The sequence below is a fragment of the Cydia strobilella genome, chromosome 8 (genome assembly GCF_947568885.1).
Source record: "Cydia strobilella chromosome 8, ilCydStro3.1, whole genome shotgun sequence".
Taxonomy (NCBI): Eukaryota; Metazoa; Arthropoda; class Insecta; order Lepidoptera; family Tortricidae; genus Cydia; species Cydia strobilella.
Window position 1 is genome coordinate 11533130 of NC_086048.1, and position 18932 is coordinate 11552061.

Below are 18932 nucleotides of genomic sequence, written 5' to 3' on the forward strand. Positions count from 1 at the left end.
AATACAAAAAAATACAAATCATTTATTGTTAGAAAGTGAGTAATAGAAATGATGTACACCATGTTTCATTTAAATTTGATACGTTTGAGAAAGTACTTTATACATCATTTACTCGTCAGAATCATTCGAGTATTGACTAATGTGCGAATGGTTTTTCGGTTATCTAATTGGTGATTACACGTATTGGTTATGATGAGCTAAAGGCCTGAAGGGGAAAGATAAATCGATCTCAGCTTGCTATAATATTCCAAGTTGTAGGTAGGTATGTTTTGTTACTGCCTAGTAAGTGCAAACTTAGCGTGGTCGCAGTCTAGGTCCTATGCGTACCCCTGAGGCGAACGCTCTGCACTGTAAGCTACGGTAATAACAACCCCGTTGACGTTGAGGGCTCGTTACTGCTGTCGGCTGCTTCAGATTGTTATTTTCCAGCGGCGCTCCCGGGGGCCCTCGCCTAATGAACTGCTCATAAAATCCTGCGCTAAGCTTTCTTTCAATAGGATTGAAATATGCTGGCTATCTATTTAATTTAAGTACGTTAATCTTGCTTAGAAAACGTTTTTAAGGCAGAATTATTGAACATTTTAGGTTTTGATAGAAAATCTAAAATTAATAGATGTCAAGATGGACTTCTGAGTAGCAGGAAACAATAGTCGCCTTATGTCCCATAAGATAGATATTTAAACTACGTTGATTGTTTGGCGAGGCGGGCTTTAGTCATTATTAGCGTCGCATACAAATTTAATAATAATAAGTTTTTGGCAAAAAATTCATTTTTGGTACAAGCTTATATCGCTGACTGTACTTTTCTTACCGCAAGCAACTAACTCATGGAGACAATTCTAAAAACCCCAAACACAATTAGGTTGCGTTGTTTCATCAACGAGTTCCTATGGCCACCTCCTGTAGCTGGGCATTTTTTTCTGTAGTGATGCACAGGACTTTTTTCCAAAATAGGAAAATTTAATGTTTTTCTTACTCAGAATCAAGAGCTCCTTCGTTCCTACTAGGAGGAAAAAAGCGCCCCAAGTATTATTTTTCCATTCCGTTACCATCTTTCAAACACTTTGCACGGCCGAGTACGGCGGTAACGAAATGGAAAGTACGTAAAATGTATGAACATTTTGGGACATCGTTTCTTTCCTAGGAGCATGGAATCAGCTCATGATTCTGGGCACAAATAACATTAAATTTACATATCCTAAAAAAAGTCCAGTAGATCACTACAGAAAAAAATGTCCGTCTCCATAGTCAGATCAGCTTGATGGTACCATAATGTTGCATTGTCACCCAACTTAGATTCCTAGGTTCGCAAATTTTCAGCTTAATCGGCAATCGAGAAGTGGGTCAAATTCAAATTTACCTTCTAAGATTTGACCCACACTAACTAACTAACTAACAATCTACTAGCAATACCTACTAACTACTAACAATACCTACTAACAGGGCAAGTTAAATGCATGGCACTTCCATTTCTACAACAGAAAACTACAATAAAATATTTTTCAATACAGTTGCTCAACAAGTGCTACTTTTCGTGGCTGTTTAGCGTGCGGAAAGTTGGTTTTCGCGAACTAGTCCTTTCTACTTTTCCAATTTTTTTAAATTTTTACTTGTTCCAATTCATGACTACTTATTGATGAGTGTTAAGATTAGTTTCATTTAAACGTCGTAATCAACATAAAAACCTACTCTTAATGTAAGAATACGAAAAATATGCATATTTCGTATTTTATTACTTACCTCTTCATCATTATAAGTATTATACACGTTTATTTTTTAATGTTGAAAAACCGTTCTTAATAAGTTGTCTGAATGGAACGGAACGCCTGTCAAAGAAGAGGCGTATTTTCTTACTGCAAGAATGTTTTAAGTTCCCAAAGGCAACATTCGATATTGTTTTTATAAATATACGATACACAAATAATCATAACGATATTTAGGTAATAATAGTACAATGTTTTAATATTTACAATTGTTACTTTCATTGAAGTGGGTTCAATAAAAATAACAAAATCAATTCTAGTCGAATAAAAGCTAGAAAAACACTTCTCCATAATGTCAATGTCAATGATGTCACAAAATTAATAATATAAAATTCCGTTCCTTACTTGTTGCTTTTCTTATTTTTTCGCAACTGTATTAAAAAAACGTCGTTCGATACACGTGCGGAAATGTCATTCTTCACTCGTCCCGAGTCTTGTCACTCGCCTACGGCTCGTGGCAAGATATCTCGGTACTCGTGAAGTAATGACATACTTTCCGCACTAGCATCGAAATGTACTATTACAGTACATATGGTGCTACTTTCTCGCACTAGTGTGTCAAATAGCACTTTTCGTGCATATATCGCAAGTTTAAAGGGCCATATGTACTGTAAAACGTTGTACGATACACGTGCGAATAGGTAATTCGCAACTCGTGTCGATTTAAAACACTCCCGGCGGTCGTGTTTTAATTTATCGCCACTCGTTTTGAATTTCCTCTTTTCCGCACTTGTATCGTAAATAACTATTGAAAACAGTATTCTTTTGTGGATATCCCCTAACTCAAGGCCAACAAATTCAAAATTATCACAAAAACTGCCTTACTTAAATAATGGAACATTCATTAAGTGGCACTCCAATATTTCAGTACCTATTAGTGCTAAGTCTTGTCAAAATGCACTAACTAATCCTGATATGATAGTGTGCAGCTATCGTTTTCCAAACGAGTACTTGTATTTTATCATATCTTTGACTTCTTACTCGTTTGAGTGGGGTAGGCAAAGTTGTTCCTGATCGTGTATCAATGTAATACCTCGAGATACAGTCTATACTGAATGAAACTGTACACACTAAACAGGTCGATGATTCTCGCAGTTCTTGAGGAAGCTTTCTGTCAGAGCAGTAATTCTTAACTTATTCATTATTGTTACTCTGTTATCTATTTGGTTGTGATTGATTCAGGGGCTTGCTAGATCTTTTATTTTTCGGGACACTAGAAAGCTGGTTTTCCTTTCCGTTTCACTGTGATTGGTACTAGTCCGACAAGAAATGGTAGAAATTCATTGAGGGCCCACAGAGCTTCAACAATCAACACGTGATGTGAACATCTACCTATATACATCTATCAATAAAGATACCGATTACTGATTATCTCCTTCTGCCGCGTCAAGTACGTCCTTTACGTTTGTTGTTTGGCATTTGACGTTTGCCATTGACATACATAACGCATATTGTCATGTAAACTCACAATTTTACATTAGATGAATTAAACTATGTTGATGTATCATACATACATATAATCACGCCTATTTCCCGAAGGGGTAGGCAGAGACCACGGATTTCCACTTGCTACGATCCTGATATACCTCTTTCGCTTCCTTCACTTTCATAACATTCTTCATACACGCTCGCCGGTTTAAGTGCTCTTGACCTGGCCTTTCTTCAGGATTTCCCCGATCTAATCAGAGAAAATCTGCCGAGGTCTACCCTTTTCCAACTCCTTGCTTATCTATATACATTTGGGGCCATTGAGTGTCGGAAGTCATTGCTTTTGGGTGTAACTAACTTCTATGAATTTGATTTTGACGATCACATAGGTTGCAACTCAAGAAATGATAATGAATGATAATGAGATCAGTTCGAAAATAGTGACGATGTAATGCAGACTGACCCCGAGTTTAGAGCTTATCTCGTATTTCAGACGTCTAATATTTGTCAGTCTCCTACTAGCACACCGTCTGTTGATTGTGGAGGATTACTACAAGAACCTGTACAGCTGAAATTAGCATATTAGGAGGATTAACCCATATTTTTATGTGCAAATTCCAGACAAACCTCAATCGATTTCATCATAGCCCCTAATTAGATTTATTTCTTGTAAAACATGTAAGAAACGTAATGTTTAATCATTAAATATGAGTTGTCTGCTATAAGGGCCCTCCACACTCATGCGCGAATCACGGCGCGAAGCCGCGAACGTAAGTGTGGCGTCGATTTCGCGGATTGTTCACGCCTTCGCGCCTAGTTCCCCGTTTTTTGAAGGTACGGTGGGGTTTTGACTAGGTTTTTACGGGAATGGATTTTTTATTGTATTTTTTTTTCTAAGTGTACCTATATGGCTTAAACGCATTATAACGGCTATTTTGCCTTTTTTAAAGACTGTTTTTTTTTCTTGTGCCGAAAGGGATATTGGCTCTGCGTGAGGTGTGTGAGTAGCCGCCGTAGCGTAGCTAGCGTAGTCTCCCCTACTAATCAGCACAAAATAAAAATAAAAAACATATTAAATAGTTGGTATCTTAGTATTACCATAATGTTTGCTGTACTTTGTATGGTGCTGAGTAGACAGGCGGCGCTAGGAGTCAAGTGTTTCCGTAGATAGATAAATAAACCTATCAACTAGAAGTCTGCTTCCCTGTTTACTGACCAATCGATCATATGGTTTGCAACATAATAAAGGGTTCTCGTAATGTAACATTTAGAAAACATGCTGGTACAGAAATAGTATAAAGCCAAATTATTTGCAGGAAGTGTATATACGCGCATTTGTGGTCTAATAAGGTGTAACGTGTCAAAGGCACCAAATCCATTGAAATCCATATTGTTCACTGGCTTTGGCCGGCGACTTCGTTAGCGTGAATTTCGCTAATCATATTTCAGTTACAGATTTTCAGGCCCATTTCACTACGAAACTTGATTATTTCCAGAATGACTATTTAGGTGTATATATGGGTAATTTCATCCGAATCCGTACCGTTGTATATACGTGATTCAGTAAAAAAACATCCAAATTAAAAAGTTATTTATTTACCAACATAAAAAACCGGACAAGTGCGAGTCGGACTCGCCCACCGAGGGTTCCGTACTTTTTAGTATTTGTTGTTATAGCGGCAACAGAAATACATCATCTGTGAAAATTTCAACTGTCTAGCTATCACGGTTCAAGAGATACAGCCTGGTGACAGATAGACAGACAGACAGACAGACGGACACTTGGAGTCTTAGTAATAGGGTCCCGTTTTTACCCTTCGGGTACGGAACCCTATAAATGAAGTCCATATACAAAAATCAGATAAACTTGACAAATATTTGTGTAGTAAAATAGATGAGACTCGGCGACATCGCTGATTTTCAGTCCCCAACCAACAAACTTAAAAGCTAATTCTAAATTAAGTTATTAAAATAGGTATGTAACCACACTAACTAACTAGCCAAATAGTTCGCTGCCAACGCGATGTAAGTAAGTGGACTTACTTGTTACATTTTGTTAGAGTCAGACTAAGCTAACTCGGCATCGATTTTGATAGCACAGACTATTATGCAAGTGTTATTTTAAACGTCAAACTTCTATTAAATTATAGGTAATTACTAATTACCTATACATTTAGTGATATGACCAATTTCAATGTTATGAATGTCCATTACAATTAAACAGCTGAAATCAACGACACTTTCCGGCGTATTCCTAACCCTGAACACACCAGAACCAAAATGATAAGGAAACATGGTTCATATTTGAAGTATGTATCGCGAGTGTCGCCAATGTTGCCGCCGGCCGCGTCACTTTTTCGGTCAAATCGAGTCTTACTTTGCAACCATGGCAACCTGATCGAAATGGATTGGCACCTTTATGTTGTTTAGTTGTTTATGTAAAAGAAAGATACAATAGAAAAGGAAACAAGTGAATTATTGCAAGGCACCGAATGGCAAATAGATCGACTCGTTTATCCTGTGCCACGAAAACATGATTGTATATTCAGAACGTTACTTGTATGGCCTTATGGGGCGATTACGATATTTAATGGAATTCTTCGCCCAAACCTTTCAAGGTACAGATCTCTTGCTCACTAGATGGTATATTGGACGACTCGCACGCACCACGCATTAGCAATCTAGAAAGTATGAGAGATTCGCCACTGTAATCGCTAATTATTGCGCATAGTACCTAAAGACAAACTATAAACGAGATTCGGTTCTAGAGATAACCATGGAATTTTGTAGAATAATATCGCGTCTCTCGTTGTAGAACTTTACAAGTAGGTAAAGAGTTTTGGGTCCGCCGTCAAAAAGAGGGCCAATGTAACGTGTGTCGTGTGTGTGTTCTCCAAAATGTGAAGTCTATTAAAAGGTAATCTTTTATTTTAAGCCAACTTGGCAAAGTTCGGCGAAGGTTAGGTTATGTTAGGTTATTATAAACTTTCAAACTATTAGATCTTTTGAAAAGTTGTCATTAACCCGACAAACTAATTAGTGTACCTGTGCAATTAATAGTTTAGCAACGCTGAACGGACTTTAGTCTAAGGAACCTTTAGAACAATGTGTAAGGGTTAAAGTTTAAGATTGCTTTCACACTCTCCGACAGGATAGTTAGCGATTTCGGGGTTGGTCTCATAGTAAAAGTTGCTCAGTAAGACCTATATTTCACTTCACAAGAGATAAAGTGTTGAACAAACACCCTGTATAAAGCTATCGTTTAACAATGCTGCGACGATGCCTGTTATATGTGAACCATTCATCAAGATATCACAATACATTATCTAACAAGAAAACACATAACAGAGGGTCGCCTGTTCGCGGTCGCCTAAGTTCGCGCCTGGAATCAATAATTTGATTTGAGGAAATACATCGGCAAGTGTAGGCCTCGACCTCTTTGCATAATCTTACGAAATAAAAACCGGCCAAGTGAGAGTCGGACTCGCGCACGAAGGGTTCCGTACCATTACGGAAAAAACGGCAAAAAAATCACGTATGTTGTATAGGAGCCCCACTTAAATATTTATTTTATTCTGTTTTTAGTATTTGTTGTTATAGCGGCAACAGAAATACATCATCTGTGAAAATTTCAACTGTCTAACTATCACGGTTCATGAGAAACAGCCTGTGGTGACAGACGGACAGACAGACAGACGGACACTGTAGTCTTAGTAATAGGGTCCCGTTTTACCCTTTGAGTAGGTACGGAACCCTAAAAATTACTTATATCCCACATAACAATCGACAATATATTCTTGTTATTTCGATAATGTAGAGGAAAAAGGGTTTGCGAAAATAAACGTTCAAAATAACGTAGTTCGAAAGATACTTATGTATGTAACAGGAAAATTAAAGTGTAGGTAAGTACCCAAAAATATCGCTTGTAGCAGTTCCAATGTAACCAAAAATGGTTACACGATTGTAAGTTTTCTCAATAGAGAATACATTTTTATTGACATTTACACACATAATTAGATCCATTCTGATGCTGTTTTAAGTCACAAGGAAATATATATAAAAAAATCGGTCATTAAATTTATTGTAATTATATAATTTAACGATAGCAAAGAAAAAACGTAAGTATATTAAAGATGTTGTCATATTAGGGCATAAAAAATCAGAAGAAAAAAATGTAATATATGTACTTAATCATAGTTTCAATATATTTTTTTATTTTTCCGCTTTTTCGACACCTAACCTTTAGTTATATTAGGGTTATTACAACGTCATATTCAGCACACGTGAATCGTGGAGTCTAACATAATCGTATAAGTGAGGTCTTCGATTACTCATAGTTTTTACAGTTCTCATTGCTACATTACTACATTGCACTGGTTTTCCCAAAAACGCTACATGCCTGCACTCGCCAAAAAAATTACAAGAAAACACGGGGGCAACTGCGAAAATCAATGTGTCGTATGTCTATCTTCATCTCTCTCGCTCTTGCGATTTTTGAGAGATAGAATGGAACATAAAAACGAACTTCGATTATCATTGTTCGCAGTAGATAGAGGTAGGTGCCCACGCAGTAGGCACGCCATTGCACCTTGAAATAGTGTAGAAAAGACACTTAATAGTTTAGTTTGCTGCCATTGCCAATAGTATCGCAGAGTGAATGAATGTCACATACTCATTGAGCAATCCGCTCACGTTTCCTCAGAAATTTAATGTTACTGTACATAACTCGATAGCATTGTTTGTGCACAATATAATGTCCGCAAACAAGAGACACAGAGTTCCGGATAGTTTCCTGCACTGACCGGAAATCGTACTGGGTTGTCTTGTCTACTTCCGGAATTCGATCGACAAGTAAAATATCCATAAATAAGATGGCAGGTAATAAGGACGTGATAACTTTTGTGATTTATATACGTAATTAAATTTCAATTTATCATCGCATTTCTTGTGTCACCTGATATAGATGCACCGTAGGTTCAACGCCAAAGACCGATTAATAGACATAGACCTACACGCATATGCATAAAAATCAATTTCAGTTTTGACACTTCGGTGACGTGGCGTCTGGATAACTGCTTTTGTGTTTGACACGGCGTCGAAAAGGTTAATATAGTTACGTATATGTGTGTTCGGCGGTAGAGGTGGACTAGGCTGGTTCGGTAATAGGCGAGGAAAGAAAGTCCGTCTTGATGGTCACAATGTAATTATATTTTTATAAGCACAATATTAAGCACCTGTAAGGTGAAATGTGAAGGATAATATTCTAATGTGTGTGCCATTAACCCTGCAAAGGTACAGTAATCATATTTCTAAAGTAAGTTTTTGGAAAAAAAAAACATTTTTGGTACAAGGTTTTATCGCTGACTGTACTTTTCTTTCCACAGGCAACTAACATTCATCGAGACAATTGTAACAACCCGAAACACAATTAGTTTGCGTTGTTTTAGAAAGCACTCTGTGAAAATTCACAGTGCCTGTGGCCATCTCCTGTCTCCATCATCAGATCATGTTGGCAAGAAAGCACACCTCCGCGGATGCTGGAAGTATATATAGATAAAGGTTAATGTAGCTTCTTTTGTGCTTTTGCATGTCAAACGTCACTTACTCATTTTCCACAAGAAAGATTAAACACATATATTTTTACATTTTGGAGTTTCTACTAATAAAAACCCGTTAGACCCGTAAACAGATCAGCTCCATGTCACCATAATATTGCATTGTCATCCGATTTACATATGTATGCAAAATTTCAGATCAATCAGAAATCGGGAAGTCGGTCAAATTTAGCTTCCATGATTTGACCCACACTAACATACTAACAGGGGAAGTTAAATAAACGCTTGTAAAAAAAATCAGGTCATATTTATATTCAAAAGTTAATAAGTGCATAGTAACTACTTAATAAATCATTTTGCTATTGTCATTGTACTACATTGTAACTACCTGAGCTGTTTTTATTGCAAAATTAGGCTACATGGCCTACGGAATATCAAAAGATCCTACGACGTTAATATCTTAATTAGTCACTCACGACGTGGTTGAATATCGAAATTGTATTATTATCGCTTTTGAATAATGTTGGCCTGACTGCCTATTGTCGGTAAAGTTAATTTCCGTTTTCAAAATTAGAAGTAGTGTCCGCTATTATTATATTTCTTTTTATCTTTAACGATGAAAAAATAACTACTAATATATCTATTTTTTATACTTTTTGACTTGTTTATTTATCCGTTATCATCATCCTGTATACATTTATTGTTACCTACTCCTATTTTAACAATTAACAACAACAATTGAATTAGGAACAGTGTGATAAGGGAAAAGTATGGACTGAGAGAAGATGCAGTGACAAAAATTGAGAAAGGTATGTTGAGATGGTTTGGACACGTGGAAAGAATGAGTGAAAGAAGGCTAACAAAGAGAGTGTATAAGGGAGAGGTAGAAACGGGAGTTGGAAGGGGCAGACCTCGGCGGACTTTCTCTGATCAGATCGGGGAAATCCTGAAGAAAGGCCAGGTCAAAAGCACCCTAAACCGGCGAGCGTGTATGAGGAATGTTATGAAAGTGAAGGAAGCGAAAGAGGTATGTCAGGATCGTAGCAAGTGGAAATCCGTGGTCTCTGCCTACCCCTCCGGGAAATAGGCGTGATTATATGTATGTATGTATGTGTATGTATGTACTCCTATTTTTCATAAGCACTACTTGTATCAAAGGTTGGCTCAGATTTTACCATTTTCTAATTAAGTATTTCAAAAAAATCATTTTGAGTGTGATACTAACCATATTTGTACCTACAGGTTGCGTTTTAGTACAATTTGCATACGTAAGTAGTAGACGTGAGTGACGTCGAAAGCCGAGTTTAGCCGCGTCTGATGAAGCCCCGCGATCAATCCTATTAACACGCCATTGCTTAGCTAACTGCGAGTAAAGCCGGTGGCGTAGCGAACTTACGAAAATTGTAGATTGTTTAAATGCAATATTTCTTCAAGAGAGACGTGTTAAATCCAGATGTAGAATCTTGAGCATGATTCAAGTATTCCACCTCGCCCTACATACACTTTTCCTTCCATTTGCAAAAAAGTATAAAATTTAAATTAATAAGTATGTTAGTGACCTAAAAAAGCAACTATTAAAGCAATAACAATATATGTGTTTCTCTTAAGGTATATTTCGGGGTTATCACAAAGTTAGTCATTATGTTGTGAAAATCCGTAGGTACCTATTGACAGACGAGATGGTAGATAACATTTAGTGTCGCTACACATAGTTGTAGGTTTGTGAATCACGGCTTGCTTTATCTAGGTAGGTATGTATATGTATTTAACGTATTAGATAGGTACTCTATATCGTGATTTGCTGTCAAAAAGGTTTTCGGTCTTCATCAATTAACTATACAAGGAGCTCAAAACATCTGACCATACTTATACAGCACTCAAACGTAAATAAAAATGCAAAGCGTGATGTAAAGCCGTATGTTTTAGAAAAAAAGGCACTGCGTAGTTTGCGAAAAACTGCAAAAACTTATTTTCAGTTATTGCAGTTTTATTTAAAAAACCGGCCAAGTGCGAGTCGGACTTGCATACCAAGGGTTCCGTACATTACACAATTTTTAGCAATATACCTATTTTTTATGTAAAACGTAAGATGTCTTTAAAAAATCCGTAGGGGTCGGATCAAAAACTATTAGGTAGTTAAGTCCGACTCACGCTTGACTGCACATTTCTAATAGGTTTTCCTGTGATCTATAGGTAAAGAGCTATTTTCTTCTATTTTTTTTTTTAATTTCGACCCAGTAGTTTCGGAGATAAAGGGGGGAAAAGTAATTTCTTGGCTATTTTCTTAAATAACTTTAACTTCTAAACTATTTATTTCAAAATTACGAAAAAAAATATATTTGAGATTCTCATAACGACCTCTTTCATTGGATATGTAACACGATATAGTTTTAAAAACTGTATTTTTTAATTTTCTCATTTACCCCCCCAAAAGTGGCCCCCATGTTTAAAATTCATTTGTTTACGTTACATGTCCATCTATGGGTCACAAACTTACGTATGTGTACCATTTTAACTTACTTGGTCCAGTAGTTTCGGAGAAAATAGGCTGTGACAGACAGACAGACGCACGAGTGATCCTATAAGGGTTCCGTTTTTTCCGTTTGAGGTACGGAACCTAAAAACTAGGTAAGTATGGGTTTTTATCATAAGTTGCTTTGGAATGTTGAACGCGTCAGTACATTATGCCCTATAATACGCGTAAGTATATTTTGAAATAAAACTGAAAAAAAGCACAACTTATTTTTACTTGCAAAACATAAATTTCATCCTTCCACGTAGTACAAATAACATACCAAAATACAGCTTTACAAAACGCATTGCATTTTTTGTATAATTTGGCTGGCTAATTAAGACAATAATGGACGACCGCTTCTCTATACAAAACAAACGTAGTACCCATTTTCCTCCCTGGGTATTAACTTTATGGAAAATATTTTGACACAATTAATTGTATATTCACGATAGCTATGCCTGTTCGTTTGACTTTTTTCGAGTTTTTGATTATTAAAAAAGTTATGAGCAAAAAACAAATTTAATAAAAAAAATTAAAAGGTCCTAACTCTTATAATAATTATCACATCGAAAAAAATGAAACGAAGGAAGATAGTTGTGTTTAAATTAGAGTTGTGCCATTCCCGGTAACATTCCCCATTTTCTATGGGGAAATTTCTCGTTCGGTAACATTTTACATACAAAATGGGTAATGTTACCGGGAACGGCACAACTCTAGTTTAAATATATAAACATCATCAAACTACGTAAAAATATTTATAAAATCCAGAGAGGAAAACGGGACATTTATAAGAAGCCAGATATTTCGCTAGGCTTTTCAGTTGATCAGGAAATGACGTTACAATACTAATTAATAATATTAATATCCCTGAAATAAACTTATCATACCGAACAGGTAAATAAAATATTAATAAGAGTAATAAGTACTTAATACATTTTTACCGTCGCTCTTTCTCAGGTATTCGTACCATTGAATAAGAAGTAACGTAACTGGATACAAAGGAACAGAACACGAGAAATACAAATCTTTGATCTGCTTCGTTATTTTAACCTACTTACATCAAACTGTTGTTCTCAACTACTATAATTTATTTATATTTTTATAACAATATATTAATAATTATTTACTTTCTCCTTTACATTGTCCTAGACCCCACTAAGTTATTACGCGATTAAGTCCCGTTTATGTAAATAATAACGTGTATATATTGTGAAAGTTTAAATCAGAGTTTAACTAGATATTAATATTAAGTCGACAATTTTTGATATCATTATGCACTATGCGGCCTAAGACAAAATGGAAATTTTATATAAAGGTAGGTTGGAGAGAGTCATGCACACCGGAAGCTTTATCAAAGATAAAACAAAAGCTGATCCCGCAGACGTGACGTTTGATTCGCAGAATGACAGTGACGTGATACACCGTCTGGTGATGACAATGATGACACAAGTATCTCCGGTATAAAACTGCTGATACACAGTTATAACGTATGGAGAGTGAAATCTGGACAAAATTCAACGTCGTATTAAATAAAAACAAGATGGCTATTTATCATAAATAATCTTGTATCAATTTCCTTTGATTTTGTTTGATATTTTACAGTTAGTAGGTACTTTCCTTGTGTTGGTGTAGTGAAAATTTTTGTGTTTCATTCGGTGGCAATATTTTTTTGGCACGAGGCCTTGAAACCCTCGCAACGCTCAAGATTCCATTTTTTTTAATTTTAGAATCTTTCGCTTGCTCATATATCAATATTAGCACGAGAGGTTAAACAACAACTTTGCCCCCTTGTAACACAAATAACTATTTTATTTCGATCCTTTGCTATAAAAGCAACCGTCTTATTAAAAAAGTGTAGGGGCTTTAAAGTAAGGTACCTACCTACCTACATAATTTTTTACTCGGATAATCAGATGATGCTTTTGACATCCAATTAAAATTAAATACAAATACTGTCTAAATTGTAATGCATGAATAAAGAAAAAAAAAGTATTTATAGCTTAAAACTATACTCTGATTTGTAATTAGATTCCAAAAAACTAACCTCACTCAGATCCTTTTTCTTTCGTAATAATGGAAAATATGTAAAGAAGTAAACTCAAACCCTTTTGCATACTCTAGCATTTAAAGTAAATATAGATGTATCCTTTTAGCTTTGTTTAGTTTCTTAAAATATACGGAAAAGAGAAAAAGTGAGGTTAGTTTTTTGGAATCTAATTATAAATCAGAGTATAGAGAGATAATTGAATGTCTCGTTTTTTGTTTAATTTGTATGTTTCTCGATAACTCTCCCTTATCACAACGTTTATACTAATGAAATTCATAATCTCAAGCTTTTACAAAAGTTGCCCTTTATAAAAACTGGTAAGCGGCTTACCCGCGCGCGGGAAGTTCCCGATTAGACGGATTCTTGTTTCGTAGAATTCTTGTTTCATCGGATTCTCGTATAGGAGAGCTTCCAGAAGAAGCTGCCGAGTCCACAATTAAAAATATTAAGCATTTTCGGCTTAATAATACTCGGAGATATCACCTCTTAAAACGTCTCCAAGTAAACTCGGATCCTATGATTAGGTACGGGCCTTAGGATACTACTAAACTTCCTCTTGTTTACTTGTACACAATTATTTTATTCAATAATTGTGAACGGAACAGCCTAGAGTCTAGAGAAAAACGATGTCAATTCAGTTAACGATATTAGGGAACTTTTTTGTCATATGTGACAACGTAAATAGGTGGAAAGAATGAGTGAAAAAAGGTTAACAAAGAGAGTGTATAAGGGAGAGGTAGAAACGGGAGTTGGAAGGGGCAGGCCTCGGCGGACTTTTTCTGATCAGATCGGGGAAATCCTGAAGAAAGGCCAGGTCAAGAGCACCCTAAACCGGCGAGCATGTATGAGGAATGTTATGAAAGTGAAGGAAGCGAAAGAGGTATGTCAGGATCGTAGCAAGTGGAAAAACGAAAGAAGAAAACGTAGAAAAACTAGACTTATGTATTAAGTTCAAATAATTTATTGGAAGAATCATAACTGAGGTGTAGGTTTTTATCTCAGAACGTGTTCAGTCGGATAAGGCTGCCGTCGTTATCAGTGAGATGTTTTTATAAGAGTTACAACCCACTGTCACCTGTCGGCTTGATTGATACACGAGGACGGGTGATATGGAAATAACCGCAGGGTTGTACTGGCCTTGAAATTTCACTAATCTCCCTATTATCTATGGTATGCCGCAGATTGATTATTGAGCCGAGTAAGCTCCTTAAGTAGGTAATTACTAATTATTATATTATTATTATTAATTCTTTATTTCAGATAAATTTTATCCATAGAATTGTTAGTTTGGCTTATGACTACGTTAGTGTACCTACTTACTTAACTACTCCTACATTATATAACATCATACTTTTGCTAGGTACCGAAAGTTAAAACAGCTAATAATATATTTTTTTAAATACAACACAAATTATTCTGCTAAGTAGGTAAGTAGTGGAAGCTATTCTACCTCGGACAGTTTTTTAGGGTTCCGTACCTCAAAAGGAAAAAACGGAACCCTTATAGGGATCACTCGTGCGTCTGTCTGTCTGTCTGTCTGTCCGTCTGTCACAGCCTATTTTCTCCGAAACTACTGGACCAATTAAGTTGAAATTTGGTACACATATGTAAGATTGTGACCCAAAGACGGACATGTAACGTAAACAAATGAATTTTAAACATGAGGGCCACTTTTAGGGGGTAAATGAGAAAATTAAAAAATAAAGTTTTTCGAACTATATCATGGTATATATCAAATAAAAGAGCTCATTATGAGAATCTCAAATATATATTTTTTATAATTTTAGAATAAACAATTTAGAAGTTATTCTAGAAAATAGGCAAAAAATTACCATTCCCCCCCTTTATCTCCGAAACTACTGGGTCTAAAATTTTGAAAAAAATACACAAAATAGATCTTTAACTTTAGATTACAGGAAAACCTATTAGAAATTGCAGTCAAGCGTGAGTCGGATTTAATGACTTAGTTTTTGATCCGACCCCTACAAGTTTTTTTTAAAGACACGTTTCACATAAAAAATACATTGTTTAAATTGTGTAATGTACGGAACCCTTGGAACGCGAGTCTGACTCGCACTTGGCCGGTTTTTTTTAATGATTTTTAGAAAATAAAATTAAAGGCTGCAGAATTAATGTTTATCTGAATATAATAACTATCATAATTCATAAGATACATAAATAAGGTATCTAATACGATATAAAATTTAAATTTTGATGGGATACATAGACAATATGTCTTCGGTTTCCGCGATAGTTACTCATGAAATAAAACTATGAAATCGGATTATATGGCGTATATTGAATTTATAATACATCCCGATGTTTCGAACAATTTACTTACAGCGTCGGTGGTCAACGGGACCCCACCCAGTCACCCGTTGACCACGAGCGCTGTAAAGGGTTCGAAATGTCGGTGTCGAAATATACGCGATATAATCAGATTTCATTGTTTTATTTAATGGCATATGTTGACGAAAAAAAGGGAAAAGTGTCCAAGGAACAACATCCCTGATGTACCCTGGTCATTTCTTGTACCTCGGACTTTAATTACTAAATTTATAATATAATCATAAGAATAATATTTATATATGAAATCACAGATATTTTTTAGCATATGTATGCCATTCAATAGATTTTTCTAGTCCAATTACCTTAGGAAAATATATTATACTTAGCAATGGTATTTTTTTATTTTTGCCTAAAACATTTTAGGAATCCTTTCTAAGATCGATTACTTACACAGATAACTAATAATTATCTATTAGCAAAACATGAAATAATCATCTTTGATGTAAAGTTCGAAATACTGATTTTCATAACATAATTTAATTAAAAAAAAAAAACTTGAGTTATCGGCCGCTCTCAAGTTTTGTTGATAGCTTGTTTTTAGGGTTCCGTGCCTCAAAAGGAAAAAAATGGAACCCTTATAGGATCATTCGTGCGTCTGTCTGTCTGTCCGTCTGTCACAGCCTATTTTTCCGAAACTACAAGACCAATTAAGTTGAAATTTGGTACACATATGTATGTTTGTGACCCAAAGACGAACATGTAACGTAAATAAATGAATTTTAAACATGGGGCCACTTTTGGGGGTTAAATGAGAAAATTAAAAAATAAAGTTATTTAAACTATATCGTGTTATATATCAAATGAAAGAGCTTATTGTGAGAATCTCAAATATATCTTTTTATAATTTTAGAATAAACAGTTTAGAAGTTATTTAAGAAAACAGGCAAAAAGTTATTTCTTCTTCTTCTTTCTCTTTGCCTTAATCCCATTATTTGGGGTCTGCTCTCCTCGTTCTCATGCGCCAGGACCGTCTGTCCTGAGTTGTCCATTCCCCCCCTTTATCTCCGAAACTACTGGGTCTAAAATTTTGAAAATTATACACATACTAGTTCTTTACCTAAAGATAACTGAAAAACCTATTAGAAATGTGCAGTCAAGCGTGAGTCGGACTTAATTACTTAGTTTTTGATCCGACCCCTACTACGGGTTCTTTAAAGACATTTCACTTACGTTTCACATAAAAAAATACATTGTTAAAAATTGTGTAATGTACGGAACCCTTGAAACGTGAGTTCGACTCACACTTGGCCGGTTTTTATACTTAATAATAACGTTTCAAATAATATAAATGAAATATTTCAATAACCGTGGCAATGTGGAAATATTGCCATCTGTCCGAGGTAAAACTAGGTCCAAGGTAGGTACAACAGTTTCCCCTAAATAATGAACATGAACAGTTGGAGGAGGGCTGCGCACGACCAGTCCTTGTGGAGATCCATTTGAAACAAGGATCAAATAAGTCATGAGGCAAGTAAGCACATCGCAATTAACATTAAAAGCTTTTCAGTAGCTACTGTAACATCTTCACTGCAAAAAAAAAAACTGCATTTATTTTTTGCAATTTTTTTTTATTTTTATTGCGAGCATAGGTATTGGTATTTTATTACTTTAGCTATTTAGCCCTTGTATATAAATTTTAAATTAATGAAGTAAATAAAACTGAAACCTTCAATACAGTGCTAGTTATTAACCAATTCTATAATTAGTTGACTTTGTTCTTCCGAATTTTCAATGCATCACGAAAGCCATTATCTCATAAAAATTCAAGGTATAAAATGTCAAACGAGACTGAAATTAATCAACTTTTGTAAGAAAACCGAGAAAACAAAATTTGCATCTACGTAAAGGTTGGAACGAATGCTGAATGCGAATTTAATCTATTTCAATTTATCAGCTCGTGCGTTTGCTTGCGCATTTACTACTCTAGAAGCTTCTGCCGGTGTTCCTCACAAAAGTATTCAAATGAGTTGTTCTCCGTCTTTTTGTGTGTGTGTCACGAAGCCGTGCAGTGGGCAGCCTTGTCACGTTCGCGTGACACTCGCACTTGTTCACAACCCATTGTGACACCCTCACAATGTTCTGTTTATTTTCCTCACTAAACAAATAATATAATTTATTAACGTCCACATTAATAGCTATTTGCAACATAATATTTTGAAATGGGAAAATATGTGTTTTCTGATATCACACAATGGCGTGTGTGCTTTGAAGATTAGTTTTACCAATATTTTGATGTTTTACCAAATAATACAAAACGAAGTACCTATCAGTTTATCTTTACAAAACCACTACTTTATGGTCAATAATCTACAGGAAATTTAATTGTTATTTTCGCATGCATATAATACGTGCCTACTTCATATAACGTACCCATTTACGAGATACGGCGTAGTAAATACTGATTCTATTACGAGATCAACAGGCGGAAAACCGATTAAAGGTCCATTTTCACGAAGCACATTGGCACACAGCCTAAGCTAGAGGCTTTTTGTAGCTTGTCATGGGGCGTACTATTTTTACGAATTTGTCCAGTGTCATGCCAAACAATACCAAAAGTTTATACGGATTTCCAAATCAGAAATGGTTGCCATAATTATAATAATCGCAAATACCTATATTACATTAAATATAGGTGGAAATTAGTTGTATATGAATATTACTTATAGAAAATAACTTTATTGAAAATTATTGCATTTATTCTAAGCAGATTGTGTAGGTAGTTATGCCTTTACACAAAACCAGAACCAATCGCGCACAAAAGTCGCTCCGTAAATCGTTTGCGTACATAACATTTGATCTCACCCAATAAAGCGTAGATTCACATTTGATCGTGTCAAATGGGCCGCGAGGGCGTGGGAGTAATAAGGCGATCTGTTTGTTTATATAAGGTATCGGAGGAAACAATCAGCCGCGAATCGCGTCCTGGGACGCAATAAGCGTAATCCCCGAGGCAGGCTGCGCTGCGCTGACAAACATACACGATGCAGAAGTGGCTTTTTAAGAAAATTTTACATTTTTATTATTATTTTTCCCTAGATAGGACCACGGGGCCATGCAAGCGGATGTCGAAAAGTATACGACGTAAAGAAAAAATGTATGCAAGCTATCATTCAGAGATAAAAGCTGAGAGAGTAATAGGTCAATTTAATTTAATTCGGTGACTCATGCTTACAAAAGTATGTACATATCTAGTAGGCGGGCGAATCAACTTTTAGACCGACATTTTTCACATCTCTGGCGTTACAAAAATGTATCCGGAGTTACCAAGAAATCAC